This window comes from Martes martes, assembly GCF_963455335.1.
Source record: "Martes martes genome assembly, chromosome: 5".
In the NCBI taxonomy this organism is placed as follows: domain Eukaryota; kingdom Metazoa; phylum Chordata; class Mammalia; order Carnivora; family Mustelidae; genus Martes; species Martes martes.
In genome coordinates this window covers 133,353,245-133,368,647 of record NC_137892.1, presented here as the reverse complement: position 1 = coordinate 133,368,647, position 15,403 = coordinate 133,353,245, and positions in this window count along the sequence as shown.

The window sequence follows — 15,403 nt, the reverse complement described above, 5'->3', positions numbered from 1 at the left end:
TTCTATGCAATGTTTGAGCATCCATCCATGATCACTGGCTGCATCAATTATGAAGTTGGGTGGATCTTTTCAAAATGTAAATCTCATCATAATTTTTCTCCAGTCGTTATCCATTACAACCGAATAAAGTCCAAAACCCTTTGAATGCCTTCCAAGCCCCTTCAAATTCTGCTTACCTCCCCAACTGTCTCCTCCCCTTTCTCGCCTTCATTCCATGCATTCTACCCAAACTGGTTTTCTCTCAGTTTCTCTGCCTAGGAAACGTCACATGTCGTGTTGCCTCCACTTAGAACATTAACTCCTACTCATCATTCAGGTTTCTTCTTACTTATTATTTTATGGGGGAGGTTTTTTTCTAGCCTCTCAGACAAGAATAGCTTCCTCCACAATATGCCCCATTGTATCCCCCATATGTGTTTCTCATCAGCTCCAGAACTCCCTTTCAATGGCTCTCCTACTCGCTATAGGGCTAACAGAGGATTGTTGGGGAATCCTCTGGGGAAAGGGAAAGAGGAAAGTTAGACTGAAAGTTCACATATTCTGCCTTTAGCAATGCATTTGACCTTCTAAATACCTGCTTTTCTATTCTTTTTGTTTATTTTTCTTTAGGAGAGAAAAACCACGTGACTTGAAGCAAAGCTGAAAGTCTCTGTAAAACCAGATAATAATGTTTTCTTTTAAGCTAATCTCTTTTGCAAAGCTGTGGATTCTGAATGTTCTTAGTAGGCAATAGAGGTTCTGGTTCTTTGAAGGGATAAAATGTCCAAAACCAGTTTCACCCTGATTTTTAGCTTAAGGGAAAGGAAGAGAAGTCATCTGATGCACTTTCTGTGTAACTACTTTTGAAAAAAGGTTTGACCTGATATATCTGTCCCTCTACTCCCTCCGGAGGAGGACTAAAGGGGAGGTAAATGATAATGTGCTTAATGTTTCTTCTGGTAGTTTCAACTTCCACTAAATTTCAATTTTCAAGTTCTTTTAGCTTTCTGAGATTCTTGCCTTTAGCAGAAACAATAATTGCCATTATTATTATGATGGTAATATAGCAGCTGCACCCTTATTCATCCACCTGGAAAACATCAAAACTTAAACAACCCATTATTATCATTTTAGGTGAGAGAACACATCTGTAGACTAACTGCTTTGGCGGTAGTCATTTTGTGTACCTCTGAGGCCAGTACTTTGGACCACTCCATCCTACATGGTGATGGGTAGCCCTCAAGCACATTAGTCATACAGTGGCAGACAACTTAGAAAGAAGGTACTAAAGAAGAAAATACAGCTTGAAAAAAATTTACTACTTTCCCAATGAGAGATTAAGTCATGTTCACATTGTGTATATTAATAGAAAACTGACACTTTGGCCAGCAAGCAGGAAGCAGAATGCTCTTCTACACAGTTCTCATTTCTTTCCCAGTTTCCTATGCATCCTGAGGATGGTTTTCTAGTCCCAACGTTTATTTTTTTCCATTCTGTCAGGTTCAACGAAGAGAAGTTTCTTAATTCCTATCACTTCTCTTCAGTACAGCCCTCCAGGCCTCATGCTCTTCTAGGGTAAAAATCTTGGCCAGTTTATGTCATGTACTTTACAGAGTCAGCCTCTGTGGGGAGGGGAAAAAAAGACAAAAATAAAAAAAACATTGGAGGACCAAAAAAAATAAGCTCTTGGTCCAAAATGACTGTTCCAAGTCTAGATGAGGGTAGTGCTTGAGAAAAAAAGATGCAGGCCCAAGTGTAAAGGGACCCGAAGCGATTGACCTTTTCCAGCAGCTGTATTTCAGGTTAGTTAGACTTTATTGAATTCAAAGTCTCAAAGCCTCCTCATCTCTGAGCTCCTCTTGTCTCCCGAGAAGCCACTCATTTATGACACTCATTATGACTCTAGCAGATACTACAGTATCCTTTCTAAAATAATAACAGTCATTCATTTGAACCATGGAATTAAATAGCCACACAAGGGTCCTTTCTCCATCATACTATTTGATCAAAGGTTACTTGTCAAAACCGACTGAAGACAAAATCTATAATCACTAGTTAAGGTAGTACCTTTATATGAACCAGGTAGGGCCAATTGCCTTCATTATAAATGGTCAAAAGTGCATGGAAAAGTGTAGTGAAACGGAGAATAAAAATTACTAACTATATTCAATAATTAGAGAATGCTTATTACATATGTGCTTGACTCTAAGGATAAAGTTCCTCACTCCTGAGGGACCAGGAGTCTTCCAGGGGCAGATACATCAACAGTTCACAAAGCATCCACATAGAAATAACTATGTAATAACTTACGTGCAGTCACAATGATAGATTATCCTTGAGAGGGACAGAAAAGAGTTCACAGCAGAAGTATACTATGGAAGAGGGCTTAAAGAATCAGTAGGAGTTTGTTTGGTATAAAAAAATCAATGACATTTTAGGGCAGAGGGAAATGGAGGAAAATAATCATTTTTCTCTTGGCAATACTTTTCTAGGCAAATTTTTCATCTTACTTTTGTTTCCCCATCCACAGCACATGGCACCTACCACACACCGCCAGGTAATTTTGTTAATAGATTTAAAATGAAGGTTTCATATTCACTTAAGTGACATGAGATGGGAAGAAAAATGTGCTACTCAGGCAAGTCAAATATAGGTAGTTTTATTAGATTGCATATAATCGAATAAAATCGTTTGATGTGGAGAGGTTTGCAGTCTTTCCCTGATATGTTTCACCTGATTATTTATTTCTTCTTTCTCGCTTTCTCAAGGAGAAAAAGGATGATATTTCTCCCATATATAATTTCTTGGTAAAATCACACAGAAGGTAGCACTATACTTCCTGAGGCCTGACTTCATCCAAGTATCAGGAACATATCACAGGGCCACAGATGGCATAGACAAGATTTGGTCTTAGAACAAAGATGACAGAGACTGGGTAGCATGGATGACAAAGTTCTTTGGGCTAGAGGAATAAAAGACCTCCAGTATGGGAATAAAGGGGAATAGAAGTAGATAGAAGAATTTAAAATAGTTGCCATGAAATATGTATCTGTATCTTTCTCATTGAGAGAAAAAGACAAGTAAAGATTAGACTTTCATATCTGCTTATGCAGATATGACCTTGCCCTGACATTGAAGCAGATGGGGCACAGCTCCAAAAGTATTTCATACATAAAATACCTAATTCTGAAGGGTTGAATAATGCTTAGCAATATGGAAAAGGTACTGGGATGGGGATTTACACTATTAAACACATGCCATATTTATCATATTTTAGGGGCATTTTGTTAGACATTTTACATATGTTCCTCAACACTCATATTGGGTTCCTTCACCTGACTTTCAAAGTTACCTTAGCTGCTGTATGAGGTTCCTGTTGTACCAGTTTTGTGTAGTGAGACTCGCAGTCCCAGATTTATCATCCCCTCAACCCTTAGGCCATGGGACATATCACCTATTTTTTTAAATCTGCAAAAATTTACCTATGTGCCAGATACCAGCTGGAGAATTGATACATAATTTACACTTTCTTTTCCCATATACAACTCCCCCACATAGATGTAACTTTTTTAAAGGTTTTATTTATTTATATGGCAGAGAGAGAACACAAGCAGGGTGGGCAGAAGGAAGAGGGAGAAGCAGGCTCTTGGCTGAGCAGGGAGCCTGATGCAGAACTTGATCCCAGGACGCTGGATCCTGACCTGAGCTGAAGGCAGATGCTTAACTGATGAGCCACCCAAGTGTCCCAGATGTAATTTTTTTTAAATGTGATTGTACATAATGAGATTTTCATTCACCCCACCCATACAGTAGTTATCTGCTCTTGGTTCCTCTCCACTAACAAATGAGGTGTTTCCAATGACTAAGAAAGCCCACCTATGCAGTGGCTTCATGAGGATTCACCATTGTCTCCGGCAGCTTTACAGAGTTGCTCCCTCTTTGTATTAGTTTCCAAGAGCTGCTATAACAGATTACTACAAATTTGGTGGTTTAAAAACACACACACACAAAACCTATTTTCTCCCAGTTCTGGAAGCCAGAAATCTGAAATCAGAAGTGTGAGCAGGGCCACACTAGCTCTGAAGTCTCTAGGGGAAGATCTTTCCTTGCCCCTTCCAGCTTCTGGGGGCTCCTGGCATTCTTTGGTATGTGGTATCATAACTCCAATATCTGTCCTTGTTTTCACATGACCATCTTCCCTGTGTCTGTGTCCTCTTCTCTTCTGATGAGGACACCAGCCATTGAATGTAGGGCTCACCTTAAATCCAGGATGATTTCATCTTAAAACCCCTAACTATTTACATCTGCACAGACCACATTTCTAGGTAAGGTCACATTTTGAGATTCTGGTTAGATGTGAATTTTCAGTGGACCCTAGTCAGCACTCCATACTCTTTAACATCATCAAACCAAAGGGGGGGAAGGGAGACTGAAGGAGGACAAATGCTCACCTGAACCGTCTCAAGACACTATTCCATGTTTTTCCATCCACCTATCTCATTGGATGGCATCAAGGCAATTAATGCATTGCCTAGCTGCTGTCCTCTGATGGTCTGCAAAGAGGCTGCCTCCCTATATGCAGCTCAAACACTTGCCTCCTAACTGACTTTCATCCGTTGTTTCCGCAAGTCCGTTTTTGAGATGTCCATGCAACCTAGCACACTCATGGATATTTTAAATTACTTTTCAAACTGTGCCTTCTGCAGGATGACTGATGTGTGAGTTTCTCCTGTATTGAGAATTGCTCTTTACAGCTATTTTTCTCTATTCCAATCTGTATTTTAATAAACTGGATTCTAGATGTGGCTCAGCTACTATCTATACGGCTTCAGTACTCTTTAAGACACTTTTCCCTTTACGACAGTTTCCCCATTTCAGCCAATTTCCAGGTGAAAATTGGAAAATTGGTAAAATCTACACCACTCTTGATGCTTGAGTATAATGTCCATGTTTTCTGAACACTAAGCCAAGACATATGGTCTAACCTAGATGAGTGTACTCACTGGAACTACATGTAAGAAATCCAAATTTCTTTGGAGAGTCAATTTGTCATAGGAGCACTCAAGAAATACTAACTAGGTTTTGTGAAAAACAGCCAACCATAGTGCCCATGCTGTCTGTGAAGACAAAAATACTTCCACAGAAAGAAGATTCTCTTGTATCAAATCTCAAGCTTGTTCATCAGATTTAGCATCAAAACTAAGACAGGAAATACAAAAGACACTTCAGTTCTAGAACAATTTTTTAGCAAAGCAAAATTTATCTTAATATATACATACTTAGTATTTGCCTTACTATGTGCAAACATAGTACTACTCCAAACTTTAATATAGTTGATTCTAAAATCAATCATCTTATCAGTGAAAGCTTATAAAGCTGTTTAAGGTTTGTTGTTGTTGTTGTTGTTGTTGTTTTAAGATTTATTTATTTGAAAGAGAGAATGCCCATGCGTGCATGAGCAGGAGGCGGGGCAGAGGGAGAGAGAATTCAAGCAGACTCCCCACTGCTGTTGGAGCCTGAGGCAGTGTGGGGTTGATCTCACAACCCTGGTTCATACTCTGAACCAGTGGCTCAACCAACTGAGCCACGCAGACACCCCAAAGATGCTTAAGTTTTTAATCAATAAAGTGGCAAAGACATTCTAGATCATTAATTTAATAAAGTAGTATTCAAATTAACCAACAAAGTAGATAGATATTTTCTAACTCATTGTAAAATACAGTATCTGTTTTCATTTTTAAAAACCATTTTAAAAACTTCTCAACTCCTGATTTATTTAAGTATGCCCATTTTATTTTCTTAGTTAGCAAGATATTATTGAATAAGGTAACTAGGCTTTCTATTCAAAATGTTTAATTTCCTTCTTATAAAAAATTTAAAAAAAAAATCTGTTGCCCCTCCCTTCATCATTTCACCAGTTACCTGAAAAAAACTTCTCATCTCTTTAGCTACTTTTTCCAGAAAAAAATAAAACATATTCATCTTTATTCATACTCTATTTCAGGTCAGAGTCCTTCTTCTTGAGTCAGCTAACAGCTCAAATGAAGTCCAGCTATCATCCTTGGGGTTAAGGGTAAGTAAATAAACACAATTCAAATAAAACAAAATTACCTGCAGGAAATAGCCATTCTAATGCCAGCAATAAACAGCTAAATCCCAAGTTTGTTCAGTCCTCCAATACTTATTTCTGATGTTTCATTCTTAACAAATCTCTACAAATGAACATATGGTCAACATCTGGCCTCTCTGGGAAAGTCCACATTGACTTCCCCTTTGTCCCCTTTGGTCTGATCTCAGGCACATATTGAGATGGACACACTCCTGTCTTGCTCTATTCCTGCTCTCCCATGTTTATTCCTCCCTACTCCACAGTCCCTTGCACCCGTGCCTCCTCAGATCAATCTTAGACAATCCCAGCTAACACAGAGAACCTGGCAAGAGTTGCAGATACAAGTTGGGGAGTCTCCTTCAACCACACTCATTGTTTCTGAAGCCTTGTTTATGCCCAGAACCTCTGCAGTAATGGGCCACTTCCTGGTCACAGGACTGGGCACAGTGCTCAGATCAAGCAGCTCTACCCTACAATGATTCCTCCAATTTAGGCACATGAAATGAGCCACTAAAAATGATGAGAGTATCAGCTAAAAATGAAAATTCATCTTCCTTCTCTGATTCCTACTAAGAGGATATAGCTTTGAATTCTGTAGCTTTGTTTCCTGACACATTTATAGCAAAAGGGAATGAGAGAAGCAGATGCTGGAGATCAGGAGATAATCCCATGATCATTCCCATGATCCAGTTGCCCTAGAGGACGATCTCATTCCTTCTGTTGGATACAAAAAAAAACAATAAATTCTCTCACTTAGATTAAATGAGACTTAGTTGGATGTGTGTCTCTTACAACTGAAATAACCCTGACTAATATAAGGGTGGGAATCTGGGAATGAAGTTGAGCACAAGCCTTTGGTGCATTGTCAACTGGGACCAACAGGAGATTTAACCTTTTGAGGGGATGTGGAGGTGGTGATAATAACTGGAGAGGGAAATAGAGCACAAGGATGAGAGAAGGGAAGTCCAAATGCATCCCAAAGCAAAGAATGTTATTGTAAGTAGAGGTAGGTCAAGCACTCTCCAGAGCTCCATGTATCAGAAGAACAGCCGAGGTCTGAGACAAATAAAAGATACATTGCAGCAGGTATCACAGATTTTGTCTTTGGGAAATTTTTGTCAGAAAAGTGCCTGTTTAAAGGACTGAAATTTTTGTCAGAAAAGTGCCTGTTTAAAGGACTCAGCTACAAGACAATGACTTGGTACAGGAAAATGAGCCATGAATAATTAGGAGTTGGTATGCCAGAATCCTATCAGGCCCAAACAAAAGACTAACTGAATATGCACTCCACCTGGAGGTTTGACTGCCCCCAGAATCTGGGATGGAATAGAATAAGTTGCAAGGACATGTCAACTTCTCTTTGAAGACTTGACTTTAAGTTACACCCCCTAACTATTATATTTTGCCACTTCTTAATAGATATAAGGGTATTTCTAGCCAGTCAATTTCCATTTTCTGAGTTGGTCAGTTTCCAAGTATTTGTTGTATGAACTGAAAGAGTAATTCTTCAAAATGTATGAACTTTGCAGGTGTTAAAGGTCTAATCTGAAACTCAACCACAAAGGAAATTATTGCTATGGGAAATGGGCTCTGAGCTGAGAGTCATGACTCCAAGTATGCATCTCACCACAGCACATTCAAGCGTAAAGGCATAGCTACTGCAGGGAGAACATGGCAAGATTGAGAAAATCCCTTCCCTACCTTGCATCTCTAACAGCTGGTGAAAAGGAAGTGTTGGATGGTCTGGTTATCTACTGTTGTGTAACAAATCACCCCTAAATCATTTTCCTATATCTCTTGATCCGGGGGCTAAGAATTTGGGCAAGTCTCTGAGGAAAAATTCTTCTGCTCACTTGGAATCTACTGGGATCACTTGTGCCTGGTAGTCTGTTTCCTTAAGACCTAGAAGACTCCAAGGGCTTCACTGACATGCCTAAAACTTTAGCAAGAATAACTGCAAGGCTGGGTTTGGCTGGGTCCCTTTCCAACTCTGTGCAGTCTCAGAGCTTCATCCTGTGGTCCCTGGAGTAGCAGGACATCTCATATGGCATCTTAGAATTCTACAAGAATAACGTAAAAGCTGCCTGTCTTCTAAAATGCCAGATCCTCACTGGCATAGCATCATCCCTATCACATTATATTCCTCAAACTGGCCCAGGCCAACCCAGATTCAAAGGGAGAGGAAATCAACTTCCACCTTTCCATAGGAGAAGGGTCAAAGAATTTTTATCCATTTTTAATCCACTACAGTGTTCCTCTAGGGCTCTTAAGAGGGCTACACACTGTCATCACCACAGCTCTGGGGTCTTGCCTCGTTTTTATGTTCAATCTCCACTTTCAACTCCCTTTTCTATAAATTTCTTCAGATGATTTCAATAAGTCCTCACTGATTCACTATTCACTAGGAGAGAATAATGTGCCAGAAACAGTGCTAGGTTCTAAGAATATAATGATAAACAAAGCATATGGATCGTTTCTACCCTTATTTAGATTACATTCTGAGAAGAATATAAGAAAGTAAAAACAATCACTATACCCACTAATAAGTTTTATGGTGGGGATTTGGAGTATGGAGCATGTTCCAGAAGAGGTGACACATAAAGGGTGACCTACAATGGACAACAGCTAGCCAAAGAAGGGAAGAGTATTCAAGGCAGAGAGAGCAATGTCCAAAGCACTGAAGTTTTTATACACAGCTCAGTGTCAGTGCACTTCTAGAATAAAGTGGGAAGGGGCCGAAGGGTATATAAAAGAAAAAGGAGTTGAGAGAGGAGGCTAGAGAAGTAATCAAAAGCCAAATCAAAAAGACTCTTGTAATCATTTCAAGAAATCAGGACTCTATTCTTAATGTGGGAACTCAAGAATAATGGAGAACTGAAGGATTTAAGCAGAGAAAAGACATGATTAGATTTTTGTTTTTAGAAGCTCTGCCTGGCTGCAATAGGGGGACTGCTTTGGAGGGTGGCAAAGATGAAAGCAAGGAGAGTGGCTAATTGTGAAATAATATAGGTGAAAGGTCATGGTAGTCTGAATAGGGTAGTGCAGTCAGTGTAAGAAAAAAGTTGGGAAGTAGTTTTGAAAGCTATTCAGAAGAATACATCAATTGGATTTGATAATTGGATGTTATCCAGGGAGATGAAAGAGGAAAGACCACAACCCAGCCACTGATTCAACTCTTTGGGCAGACGATGGTGCCATTCGCTGAGGCAGGGAACATAGGAGAAGTCTCAGGTTTGGAGACTAGAGTCAATGTAGTTTGGATGCACTGAACTTGAGGTACCAGTGAGGCATCCACATAGAGATGTCCTGTAAGTGGTAAGAAGAAACCTTTCAAAGGAGGTTTTAAAAAGTCATGGCCAAGGGAGTTAAAGAAAAACAGAAAAGGGAAATGCCACAGAAATCAAATGGAGTCAATGTTCAAGGAAGAGGGAGTAGAGTGATCAGTACATTCAACTAAACTCCTGATGCATGAGCCACTGAGCTAAAAAAGGTGGCTCCCAAATGACTAAGACATTCTTCCTGCCCTTGGAAACACTATCTTATTATTTCCTGTGTCTGTTCTCTACCTTCGCTCCTTTGGTACTGAGATTTTTATCTTTCTCCCCAGAATTCTCCTGGAATCTAAAGTCTTGGCCCAGATTCCAGTCTGTATGGCATGGTACCCATCGTGTGAACACTTATTGCTTCTTACAAAACACCATTGCTGTGGTGCTTGACTTCTTACAGCTAAAAATTGTCTATATTCCTTCTTCTACTTGATTGGGAAGTCTGTTATTTCTAGGTGTCATTATGATCTGGCTGATTTTGTTTCTAATTGAATACAAAGACCAACTATCCTTTCCACTGTCCCTACCCAGAATGAGACACTTGTTCTTATATACAGAATAATCCTAAATGGGATGTTCATAAAACAGGGAACCTGTATTCTTTTTTTTTTTTTTAAGATTTTATATAATTATTTGTCAGAGAGAGAGAGAGAGAGCACAAGCAGGAGAAACAGCAGGCAGAGGGAGAAGCAGGCTCCCCTCCAAGCAAGGAGCCCAATGCTGGACTCAATTCTGTGACCCTGGGATCATGACCTGAGCTGAAGGCAGACACTTAACCGACTGAGCCACCCAGGAATCCCCAGAGAACCTGTATTCTTAAGGATAAGAGTTCAACAGGGGTCTCAAGACTTGTTTTCAGCAAAGAGTTTTCTTCTTGCTATAATTCTGGCAGCTCTCTTGGATGTCCCTTTAAGAGAGGTACTGTGAAATTTTTTACTTCTTTCAGAGGACATTTATCAGCAGGGTACTGACCCTGCAGTATCTTTGGTCAGGCAGATTTCATTCAATATTGGAGCTCTCAGCCTTTCCTCCTGTTAATATCCTATACATTAGAGTCTCCGCAGGGTAAGAAAATCAGGGCAGTCTATGGAATCATCTGTTCCTTTGTACTGCAATATCACCTGGCAGATGGAACCTTATGGCTGGGCTTAGGAGGAAGGCATTCTTTCCTGCCATTGGCAGGAATTTAGGGCAGTTTCTTTCTGGCTCATAAAGTTGTCCTTTGTAAACACTATAATTCTGGCTGTCTAGTCCTTTCTCAATTTTCCATGCTAAAAGAAACTGAGCCTCGGAGTAGATAATGCACAATATACTACTTGGATAATAATTGGGGAGCATATTATAATGGATGACTTTTTTGTAATAGATGTGATTTTTCATCTGTTAAATGGGCACACAGCTGCTGACAGCAGTTTTATGGAGAGAGGAGAAGGCATTGAATAAAAGCCAGCCTATGATTTTTCAAATATGTGGTGAAAAATTTGCATACAGTTTATGAAGTACTGGTTGTGCTTTTAACCCAACAACACACAAGGAAAATTTAGTTAAAGTGAAATTCAGCATATATACCAAATATTTCAGAACAGTGGAGTCGTATCATACAGAAGGTGACCTTCAAAAGGGTATTCCATAAACCAAAATTTGCATAGAAGCAGAATTATTTTTAAATTTTACCATATTTTGACAGTAAGTTCCATGCTTTTGATTTGAATTGACTTTTTTGTTTTGTTTTGTTTTGTTTTGTTTTGTTTTTAAAGATTTTATTTATCCACTTGACAGCGATCACAAGTAGGCAGTGAGGCAGGCAGAGAGAGAGTAGGAAGCAGGCTCCCCACCGAGCAGAGAGCTTGATGGGGGACTCTATCCCAGGACACCAGGTTAACGACCCGAGCCGAAGGCAGAGGCCTCAACCCACTGAGCCACCCAGGCACCCCTGAATTGACTTTTAATAAGTTCAAAACAGGAACATTTTCTTGTAGAGTTAATATAGGATGTTTCTCCTCTGGTACTTCAGAGGACCCTTCATACTCGAATTCTCATAGTTGCCTTGTATTTCCAGGTATTGAACAAAAATAGAAGCCTTTGAATCTTTGAATAAAATTAGCCAGGCAACAAACTTGTACAACTAGATATACACATAAGTTAGCAATCAGTGGAAGAGCAGGAGGACCCGAATAGACCTCATTTCCAAGAGACACACAAAGTGTTTTCTTGTACCTTCTGGACACAGCTCAAGGATCTCAGCAAGCCCTATCTCAGAGCACCTCCCTGGATGGAGGAAGAATCACAGCGATGCTTATGTGCTTCCAGCTGGCTTGCTGGTCAATGGATGGCCTGCATCAAGGAGTTAGCACAATAATCGAGTTTAATGTGGTGATAGTACATAGCTAGAAATAATAGGCAGTTAAGTGAACTTCACTTGAACTGAAAAACAGTCTAAATTCTCACAATTCTGTGAAATCATGGCATGGCCTACATAGTAGGACTAAATATGTTATGTTCCAATAAGATGCAACATGACTGTAGAAAGAGCCAATCTGGATCTCATTCATAATATGAGCAAATTTTAGTTTATCACTTTACACATTGAAAAAAGCTTGCATCAAATTGATTCCAGCAACAGCCTCGGAAAAATTTCTCCAGCATTCTCTGTTGTGGAAGATCACTGAAAACAAAAATATGACACATTGTAGAGAAGCTCCTCCTTTTTCCAAATCCACCGCCCATCCCAATAACTACAGCATTTTTATAGGACTGCCTTTCTTTAATTTATACAGCAGTCTTCAAAACTTGGTCTAAAATATTTCATCTTCAGATATTTTATTTTCAAATCGAACCTTGGTAGTTAGTATTTTAGATTTTTTCACAGATGGAGCCAAATAGATAATGTCCTAAAAGAATTTAATCCATGTTTTTGTTTTGTTGTTGCTAGAGGCGGAAAGGTATAGTGGGGATATGTGGGCTTTAGTGTAGATGTGAAACTTCGTACTCTCATTTACTGTCTACATGACTGCACAATCCTCTGTGACTCTAAGCTCTAGTATGTCTATTTATAAAATGGGGTTAGTAATATCTGTGGATAAAGTTGTTGGGAAGATTACATAATATAGTTTAAATTGCTGATACCAACTAAGCCAGTGGTCCTCAAACTTAATTTTCATAAGAATCACTTTAGGAACTTGATAAAAACAGCAGTGCATTCAGAGGTCCTAATTCAAAAGGTCTGGGGAGGATCCCAAGATCCACATCCATTAACAAACACCTCAGGTAATTCTGTTTCAAGTGTTCCAAACAGTTTATTGTGAAGAACACTACTTTAGAATCTTAAATAGATGTTAATTCCTTTCCTTTCCCTTCCAGTAAACTATTCCTGGCCAAGTATAGGAATCGGATTTTGGAGTTAGACATTGTGGAACTTCTCGAAGGATCTCAAAGCCCCACCTCTATTCTACTGTCAATAACTGACCTCTTGCTGCTAATACTCAGAGAAAATAGAAGCGATCAGATGGGAACTGTGCCCCTAGAAACTGAACTCTTTTTCATTCACCCAGCCAATAAATAGTCATTAAATGACTGATATATACCAGGCACAATTCCAAGGCAACTGTCAGCAAACTATGGCCCATGAGCCAAATCCTGCTGCCTATATTTGTAAATAAAGTTTTATTGGAACAGAGCCATGTTCATTTGTTTACACATTGTCTATAGCTGCTTTTGTGCTACAATGGCAGAGTTAAAGAGTTTTGACCAAGACTGTATGGCCCTCAAAGTCTAAATCATTTACTACCTGGCCTTTTAAAAAAACGTTTGCAGATCTCTGTTGTAGAGATGGATTTGGGGACTTAATGTCATTATTAGTGTGTATTTCTTATTCGATGTCCCTAAATATTTAGCATTCCTTTTCCTTTCAAAAAGTCCCAACACTACAAGCTGAAAACTTCCTTCTTTACTTCAGAGTCAAAAAAAAAAATCTTAAAACACAGTGCCTTGAGAAAAAATTACAAAGTTCAACATTCATTTCATTAGATAGTGACTTAAATAAATATGGAGTTATATCAGTTTAGATCCTTCACACCAGAAACTAACTTTGGCTAATGTAAACAGAACATAGAATTTGTTAGAAGTATATTTAGGAGCTAAATTCTGAATAAGCCAGAATTTCAGAACCAATTCAGGAATAAGGGCAAACCTAAAGCCTTAAGCTATTAAGAACTTCTTAAGCATCGGGTCCAGGTACCAAGGTAATGAATGGCTGGATCAGTAAATCCAGTCTATGTATCATTCCCTCAAAAACAAAGTCCTTGAGAATAGTGTCTGATTAGCCTGTGTTAAATCCATGTCCACCCCCTAGAAGTGGGCAGGGCACCTTGATTTCTTCCCCACCACGACTGTAGGCAATAGCAAGGAGGAAATTCTCCAGAACAGAAAGAAGAGTGCTAGGAGGACAGAGTCATAATTTAAGCAGACAAGAAAGCATCAAATGCCCAACAGCAACTCTGAGAAAGGAGAGGCGGAAGCTCACATTCTATTTCCAAAATCCACTTCAGGCTTAGATTGAAAAAGTGATAAGAGATCTGAAAGGAGTTGTTTTTCAGAAAGCTTACCTTTACATCAAAATCACACCAGATTTCATTTAAAATTTGGCTGTTTCATTTTTACCTTTCCAGAACTCTTTCTCACCTGTTTCACACACTCTGCAGTCTATGTAATGACTCTTTGAACAGTGCTCTTTACCTAAGCCTGTCTCAGTGTTCATGATGCTATCTCACCCCCTCACCCTGTTTGGGTCCTGGAAGGCATGGGGTGGTTGCCAATTATTAAAAATGTATTATGCTAAGCAAAGTCAGTCAGTCAGAAAAAGACAAATACCATGTGATTTCACTCATATGTGGAATTTAAGAAACCAAACAGATGAACATAGGGGGAAAAAAGAGAAAGAGGCGAACCATAAAACAGACTCTTAATTATAGAGAACAAACTGAGGGTTGATGGAGGGACGTGGGTGGAGGATGGGCTAAAAGAGTGATGGGTATTAAGGAGGGCACTTGTGATGAACACCAGGTGTTGTATGTAAGTGATGAATCATTAAATTCTAGTCTTGAAACTAATATTACACTATATGTTAACTGAGTGGAATTTAAATAAAAACTTGAAATGAAAAATGTTAATAGAGAAGTGGCATAATTAATAACATCTACAAAACCACTAATAAATAAATAATGTATATATACTGCCTGCATTTCTCCTAATTCCCCTTTTGATCAAGATACAAGATCACTAACTAGGGATATTAATGGAGCCAGTAGCCAAGTTTGCTTTTCATTTATTTAACAAATACTTAAGTCCTTAATGTGTATCAAATATTATTCTAAGCCCTTTGTAAATATTAAAGTATTAACAACACTGAGAGGTAGGTACCATGGTTAACCCATTTTGTAGATGACCAAAATGAATAAAAGAAATGTTAAGTAACAGAATCCACCCTGGGGTCACACAGCTAGTAAGTGACAGAGTCAGTGAGTGTTTCCATACAGGCAGTCTGGCTCCCCAAATCAGGCCACCACTCACATGTGGCAAAACTAACTGATCCATGAAGAGATTAAAGACATGTTATTGACCTCATTAGCAAGTAAAGATCGTGAACAGTTTAATTCTCTAGAGTTCAGCTTTGTGGAGTTCCATCTAGTAAAGTTGTTATACTTCTAATTTACCAATATCTACCTATGCCTGACTCAGTTAGGTGATAGTACATCCTAGTGTTGTTTGTTTATTTATTTACACAACAAGCACATACAGACAGTTCTATATTCAGGAAGCCCTCAAGGTGTTGGGGATACAAAGAAGTATAAGTTTGTGATACTGGAGGAGGGGTATCTATCCAGACCTGAAAAGGTCAAGGGGATGCTCTTGGAGGAGAGACATATAAACTATGTAGAAGCTGACCATGTAGGAAAGATCAGCCTTCTGGAATGGGAAACTTGTGCCCAGA